Source organism: Apium graveolens, chromosome 7 (assembly GCF_009905375.1).
Source record: "Apium graveolens cultivar Ventura chromosome 7, ASM990537v1, whole genome shotgun sequence".
NCBI classification, from domain to species: domain Eukaryota; kingdom Viridiplantae; phylum Streptophyta; class Magnoliopsida; order Apiales; family Apiaceae; genus Apium; species Apium graveolens.
The window spans coordinates 196,602,829-196,611,777 of NC_133653.1; positions in this window are offsets into that span (position 1 = coordinate 196,602,829).

Here is an 8,949-nt window from a genome sequence, read left to right on the forward strand (position 1 = left end):
TGCATACACTTCGACGCATGTGACCAGTTGTCACTGTCAACTGATATTTGAATTCTTTATCAGTTGAGTACATGATCATCCGTCGACTTTATGATCATCCGTTGATGGCTTCATTGATCATCTGTCGACTGTTATATTAAACATCCGTTGATAGCTATTTGATCATCCGTCGATGGCTTTGTTAATCATCTGTCGGTAGCTATTTTGGCACTTGACTTTAATTCATTTATGCAGAATTACAAGACATCATCTATGTACAATTAATCAACCTATTCTGCATATCTAGTTAAAGTCAACATGACTTATATGCTACTACAGAATCTATACAAAGGTGTATGCAGAAATGTGCTACAGACTCATTATTACATAAGCTACTCACTCGATGGATAATAAGTCATCATCCGTCGGGACTATAATGATTTATCCGTCGGGACTATAATCCTATCCGTCGAGTGCTACATTATTTCACTAAGCAAAATCTACTTAGGTGTTTTGTTTGTGTAATCATCAAGTACACAACATATGCACAACAATCTCCTCCAATTTATGTCTACTGGAATTGTAGCCATAAATTAAGAGATACTTGATGATAACAAAACACCCTAAACATACAACTTTAAAGAAAAGTAGATAATACTGAAAAGTGCTTCAATTAATCAAAATGTACAAAGTTTAGGTCACAGTCATTTTCAAGATGCTCCTCTAGCCTGAGCAGATTTTTCTAGTTTCTTGAAGGTCTGGATCTTCTTCCAAGCTTTCTGTTGTTTTCATCAATCTGATTTTGGAGCTGCCTGTGGAATTCCAGTTCATCAGATTCTGAGAGATTTAGCTTTTCTTGCATTTCCAAGAGAGTCTCATTGCAGAAGATGCTCAATTGGTCTTCTAATCTGAGGAATCTTCTCACCCTTTTGTTATCTATGAACTCCATCATCCAGTAGGGCCTTAGATGCACTCTTCTCCCTGTGTATGGGATGGTAAGAGTCTTTGGGAGTGCATCTTTAGCTCTAATACTCCTAGTTCTTCAATCTTCTTCAATACTAGTCTTCTTGTAGTGATATTGAACCCAAAGTTCTTCTTGAAGGATGAATAAACTTTAATCAGTACAGCTTGGCTCTCTTGAAGAATCCTGTGAAGTGACCACTGAATCTTCTTTCCTTCTTTGTACTTGAACACTAACCTTTCAGGTAGGTTCCTGTATGCATCAATACTTCTCACTTCATCTAGTTCATCCAGATAGAGGTTTAGATCAGAAAATTCTTTGATGTCACACAAGTACAAGTAGTCTCCCTTATTGACTTTGGGCTGAGCTTTAACTACAGACTTGGATTTTAGAGGTGACAGCTTCACTTTCTTGACTGCTCTTGACTTTGTCCTTTTTGGCTTGCTAAGGATTGGTAGATTGAAGTCTGGAATTGGTATGTTTTCAATTACTTGAACTCTGTCTTCCAACTTGGCTAGCTTCTTTTCAGCATCTAATTCTCTTCTCAGTCTCAGGAGTAGATCCTGCATGGTACCATAGGGCATTATTGAATCCAGCTTCTCAGAATTATAGGTCTTCAAGTCAGCTATATCCTTTTTGAGTTCATCCACACTCAGATTCTGTCTTAATTGCTGTAGCTTCATGAGATGTAGAGAATCTAGGTGGGCTTGAAGAATAGCCTTGGTACCTGAATGGCCTTTTGACCCATTCAGGTAGATCTGGAATGGAACTAGGGCCTTCATCTCCCCCTAAGTTCATGCTTCCATCAAATGAAATAGAGTCATCATCATTAAAATTTACTCCAAATTCTTCAGATGGCTCACCAGCTGAAGAAGGCATTAAATTGACAGCAGCTTTATCCCTTTGTAGAGATTCTGAAGTATGTACTAGATTTAAAGTCTTCTCTGCCTCCTCATTGCCCTGAGCAGCCAACAGTTGATAGGCTGACACAGGATGAGTAAAAGTGTCAACATCCAAGGAAATGTTATCAATTACAGCTTTGTAATGTTACTGAAATTGTCTTTCCTTTTCAGCATCATCCACAATCATTGACTCATGAGCAATGGCTGGATCTACCCTTATATCCTCTGTACCTGCTTTTCTCTCATGTTCTCTATTTTGTTGCATCAGGGTCTCACCCTGGCTCCCCACCCTCACACCCTCACCTTCACCTACTAAGGTGGGACTCCTCTCACTCCCTTTTGTCAATCCTGAAGAAATGGATTGCAGATTTTCACTCATTTCCTCTCCTTTTGCCTGGGAGCAACCCAGCCTCTCACTCAAGACACTCTGCTCTCTCAATCCTAAGAGTGACTGTACAACCACTAAATCTTCTGCACTTGAAATAATTGAAGTTCGAAGTTGTGCAGAGATACTCGACGGATGAATGATATCCATCGAGTGAGTGGTTTTGCTATCCGACGGATAACTGCTGTTAGGCTTATCCGTCGGGATACAATCACTACTCGACGGATGAGCAATATCCGTCGAGAAAGTAGAAATGAATAAGATGGGAAGAGAAACTATTGTTGACTCTGTGCTGATTGAAGAAATTTTAGGCACAGATGACACAATAGTTTCTGAAAGAATTGGCAAGTGAGCCAACAAATCATCTAAAAGATGATGCTCACTTGCACTGAATTTTGGCTTCTCCAACAGAGTTAAAGAAGGGGAATCAGGAATTGATGTGTTTATCATATCCACATCCAGAGAATTTGTTGGTGAGTATGGTGTTTGAGGTGCTTCTATAACTAGAGATTTCGGCTGTGACTCCACATTTATTGGAGCCACATCAAACTGAACTTGAGAAGGAGCAGTGACTGTGTCTTTAGCACCAGTTTGCACTGTGTGTGTATCCTGTGCATCCCCAGAGGTTTTAGATTTCTTCTTTCTTGTATAAGTTTGGGGTGAGCTTGTGTCCCTAACCCTCTTGCCCTGTGCTCTTGGTTGAGAGCTTTGTTCAATAACTACATCCTTTTGGGAGGATGCAGCTAGAAGTGAGCTTTTATCCTTTTTAAGCACTGTAGTTTGTTGGGAAACTGCAGTGTGGCTAGGCTGGGATTCACTCAACTCTCCAACCTTATTCTTGGGGTTTCTTTGATGTTCACCCCTTCCCTCACCTAACTTACCCTCCTTCACACTCCCCTCTTTGGCTTTGGTGGATTTTTCAACTGGCATCTTTTGAGAGATACCAGAAGGGGTTTTCTTTAATTTGGATTTGGAAATAGTAGTAAGTTTGGTAGCTTTAGTAGGCAACTGTTTGGTCATTGGCACAGTTGCCATAGCTACTCCTGAACTCAAAGAAATTGTGGAAGTTGGAATAGTTGTTGGGATGGATGAACTTACCTCACTTACCTGAGGTGCCTGCATTACAGAAAAGTAGAACATTGGCACATCCTTGTGATGATTGGCCCTATTCAAATCTGCAATGAGCCTTCTCTCCTGAACCCAACAATCCAGTTTGTTGTTAGGGTTCTCAAGCACAATCTCTTCATAGAGGTGGTTAGCCAATAATATAAGAAATCTAGCATAATACACATTCTTACCTCTTTTAGCTAACTCACCTAATTTAAAGCCTAACTCAAACAAGACAAGGTCACTGAAATTATAAAATTTATCCGTAACTAGCATATATAGCATGTTGAGCATGGAAATATTCACTGAATCAAAATTACTGATCTTTCATGAGAAAACTTTTGTAACTACATCACAATGGAAACTCCACTCCTTCCTAAGACCCATTCTCCTAATATCACTCAGTTTAGAAGTAGGAAGTGCATAGTGCATAGAATTAAGCATATTTATGATATCAGTGTCATTGTCTGGTGAAGTTACATTGTTATCAGGAATTTTGAAACATGCTTTTATCACATCACTATTGATACAGAATTCTTTACCTTTGATGGTTAGAGTGATGGTCTTGTCAGTAGAGTTGTAGGTAGCAGTGGTCCACATCTCTTCAACAACTTCACAGAAGATTGTGGGTGATTCCAGCATTGCATAATTGAGCTTGCAATTTTTCACAAAGTCCATCATCTTGTGATAGTCATCTGATTGCTGAATACCCTTGTTAACTAATGCAGTGAAATTGTTCTTATCATAAATGTACCCAGTTTGAGACATAATCTTTACAACAGGTGCCATTGTTTAGAGAATAAAAGCTTGAAGAGAAGGAGAGTAAGTGCTTGAGAGAGAATGAAATGAGAGCAGTTGAATTTGAGAATGATAAAAGAAAACAATTGCAATGAAATAAGCTTTTATACTATCTCAAAAATAACTGATAAAAATAATAAAGTAAAATAAATTAACCAATAGAAATTGCTAAAATAGCCGTTTAAAAATAATCTATAAAAATTCCACCCATTATCCGTCGTGTAATGCTTACAAACTGTAAGTATACTCGATGGATAATGTACAGGGAATTAACGGCTGAGATTAAGACAATTCGACGGATGAGGATAAACTGTTATCCGTCGAGACATAAAATATTCCAGAAAAGTAATTGATTTTTATTAGCGAATTGTGTGTCGACGGATGACCAAACTCGATGGATAAGGGTCATCCGTCGAGATATAAATTTTGACTTAGCCAAAATTTCATTTAGGACTGAAAAATTAATTAACTTTCTGGCTACATATCAACTTGCAAAATAACTCAGATAGATTTAAGAGTAATTAAGCATACCTAACTCACTTACCAACCTTGAAAAGGTGGATTCATTCAGTGGCTTGGTAAAGATATCTGCAAGTTGCTTCTCACTAGGAACAAAATGAAGCTTCACAGTACCATTCATTACATGTTCCCTTATGAAATGGTACTTGATATCTATGTGCTTTGTCCTTGAATGTTGCACTGGATTTTCAGTGATGGCAATTTCACTTGTATTATCACAGAAAATTGGAATCCTCTCAACTTGCAAACCATAGTCCAGCAATTGATTTCTCATCCATAAAATCTATGCACAGCAACTGCCAGCAGCAATATATTCAGCTTCAGCTGTAGAAGTAGAAACTGAATTTTGCTTTTTACTGAACCAGGAAACAAGCTTGTTTCCTAGAAATTGACAGGTTCCTGTTATACTCTTTCTATCAATTCTACAACCTGCATAATCTGCATCTGAATAACCAGTTAGATCAAAATCAGAATCTCTAGGGTACCAAATGCCAAGGTTTTGTGTTCCCTTGAGATATCTGAAAATTCTCTTAATAGCTATTAAGTGAGATTCTCTAGGATCAGCCTAAAATCTAGCACATAAACAAGTAGCAAACATTATATCTGGCCTACTAGCTGTTAAGTACAGAAGTGAGCCAATCATGCCTCTATAACTTGAAATATCCACAGACTTTTCAGTAGTGTTTCATTCAAGTTTAGTTATTGTGGCCATGAGAGTTTTTGCAGATGTACAATCCATTAGATCAAACTTCTTTAAAAGATTAAAAATATATTTATTCTGACTAATGAATATTCCATCACTAACTTGCTTAACTTGTAAACCAAGAAAGTAAGTTAGTTTTCCCATCATACTCATTTCATACTTACTTTGCATCAATTTGGCAAACTTTTTGCAAAGTTTCTCATCTGTAGAGCCAAAAATAATATCATCTACATAAATTTGAACAAGTATACTAGAGTCATTAACATTCCTGAAAAATAAAGTTTTATCTACAGTACCTCTTGTGAAGTGATTTTCCAAAAGGAACTTTGATAAAGTGTCATACCAGGCTCTAGGTGCTTGCTTCAATCTATAAAGTGCTTTCAAAAGATAATAGACATTTTCTGGAAAATTTTGATCTTCAAAACCAGGAGGTTGACTGACATATACTTCTTCCTCCAAATCTCCATTCAGAAAGGCACTTTTGACATCCATTTGATAAACCTTGAAATTGGCATGGGCTGCATAGGCTAAGAAGATTCTGATGGCTTCAAGTCTTGCAACAGGAGCAAATGTTTCATCAAAATCTATTCCTTCTTATTGACAATAGCCTTTAGCAACCAATCTAGCTTTGTTCCTGACAACTATGCCATTTTTATCCATCTTATTTCTGAATACCCACTTGGTGTCTATTGGATTCTTTCCTTTAGGCTTGGGTACCAGCTTCCACACATTATTCCTTTCAAATTGGTTTAGCTCCTCCTGTATAGCTAATATCCAATCAGGATCCAACAAAGCTTCTTCTACCTTATTTGGTTCTTCATTGGAAAGAAAGCTGCTGTATAGACATTCTTCCTGAGTTGCTCTTCTTGTTTGAACTCTAGCAGAAACATCACCAATGATGAGCTCAAAGGGATGATCTTTTGTCCATTTCCTTTGTTGAGGTAGATTAGCTCTAGATGAAGAGACCTCATTGTTGTCTTGATGTGTGATTGAGTTTTGACTATTTGAAACTCCCCCTGAGTTTGTGGATCTTTGATTTGAGAAAGGAGAACTTTCTATAGGTGATCTGTCTTGACTTCCTGCTCCTTTTGATAACCCGACGGATGGTGAATTCTGAGTATCGACGGATGAAGTAGGTTGTCTCCTGACGGATAACGCAGATTGCCTTCCGACGGATGAAGCATTGTGCAACTCGACAGATGTTGAGTTTTGTGCTTCATTGGTGGTAGATTTATCTGCATTATCCTTAGATACATTCTCTTGATCACTTTCATCATCATTGTCATCACTAATCATCTCCATATTGTCAAATTTGAGGCTCTCATGGTAATCTCCATCTTTCAGTCATTCAATCTTTTTATCATCAAACACAACATGTATTGATTCCACAACAATGTTGGTTCTTAGATTGTAGACTCTATATGCTTTACCAACAGCATATCCAACAAAAATTCCTTCATCTGCTTTAGCATCAAACTTCCCATTTTGATCAGTTTGATTTCTCAGAATATAGCATTTGCAGCCAAAGACATAAAGAAAGTTTAGAGTTGGCTTCTTGTTCTTGAACAATTGATAGGGAGTCATGCATCTTACTTGATTAACCAGAGAAATATTCTGAGTGTAGCATGCAGTATTTACAGCTTCAGCCCAGAAATATGTAGGCAGTTTAGATTCTTCAAGCATTGTCCTTGCAGCTTCAATTAGTGATCTGTTCTTCCTTTCCACTACTCCATTCTGTTGTGGAGTCCTTGTTGCTGAAAACTCATGCAGAATCCCATTTTCCTCACAAAATGCTCTCATGACTGAATTCTTGAACTCAGTTCCATTGTCACTCCTGATTCTTCTAACCTTGAAATCAGGATGATTATTGACTTGCCTTATGTGATTGATGATGATTTCACTAGCCTCATCTTTAGACTTTAGAAAATATGTCCAAGAGAACTTTGAGAAATCATTTAAAATTACTAGGAAAAAAAATTTTCTTGAGATGGAAAATACATTGACTGGTCCAAACAAATCCATGTGAAGCAGTTGCAAAGGCTCTTCAATTGTTGAATCAAGTTTCTTCCTGAATGATGCTTTAATCTGCTTCCCTTTTTGGCAGGCATCACACAGTCCATCCTTTGAAAACTCCACTAGAGAAATGCCTCTTACTAGTTCTTTCTTTACCAGCTCATTCATGGTCTTGAAGTTTAAATGGAATAGCTTTTTGTGCCATAGCCAACTTTCATCTTGACTTGCTTTACTGAGAAGACAAGTTACAGATTCTGCATTAGATGAGTTGAAATCAGCTAGGTACACATTTCCTTTTCTCACACCAGTGAGAACCACTTTGTTGCTTCTTTTATTAGACACAACACAGGCTTCTGAATTGAAGGTTACTGAATTGCCTTTGTCACAAAGCTGGATGATACTCAACAGATTGTGTTTGAGACCATCCACTAAGGCAACCTCCTCAATGATGACATTATCCTTTGAAATCAAGCCATATCCCACAGTTTAACCCTTGCTGTCATCTCCAAAAGTAATACTTGGGTCAGCTCTCTCTTTGAACTCTGTGAGCAGGGTAGAATCACCAGTCATGTGTCTTGAACAACCATTATCCAAGTACCAAAGATTCTTTCTGTTTCCCTGCACACATCAAAATCAAATCAAGTAGATTTTGGTACCCAAGTTTCCTTGGGTCCTGCCTTGTTAGCTTTCTTTTTCTGTTTCTTAGGCCTTATTTCATTTGACTTAGGAATTTCAGATTCATTCTTAGTCATTTGAGTTGGGCCTTTAAAACCATTCATTGCAACAGAATTATCATGCATACTATGATTAACAGGAAATGGCATGCTGTGAGTAAACATGTTATTCCAGTAAGGTATGCTAAATGGCATTTGTGGCATACTGTATGCAACATAATAAGGATTAGGTGCAAATGGCATATTAGCAAACTGTGCATTCATGTTCTGTGTAGACATAGCATTAACAGGCATGGGAGGCATGGCATTCATGTTAGGAAATTGAGGCTGCACAGACATGGAAGTAGGCATGGCAGATTTGCAATTAACAGACAGATGATTTACACTACCACACTTGACACAGATTTTTATGGGAGCATATTTATCAGGTGTATAGTTATTGTGTTTGTTAATCCATAATTTACCATTCCTATTGTTTTTCCTTTTAGTCTCTGTTTTTACCTCAATCTTTTCAAGTCTGTCACTTAACTGTTTGACAGTCATGTGACCAACATTAGCCTTTTTCCCTTTCTTAACTTGACTTGACTCTCCTGAAACAAAATTCATGGAAACAGACCCATACTTCTCATTCAACTTAACTAGTTTGGCTTTGCTAATGGGCTTGCTCACAGCCGACGGATGAGGATTTTCATCATTCGACGGATAACACTTTTTGTTATCCGACGGATAGTCCTCATCATCTGTCGAGTCTACATCTGTTAGCAGACCATCTACCAAATTAGGTTCTAGTTTCTCTTTATTCTTTTTTCAGGCTTCATCACAGAAAGACTCGATTCCTTGAACTTTGGTGATTTGAGCATGGACATCCCAGGATGTTTTCCATGCTTTAATCACTTCTTGTTCACGCT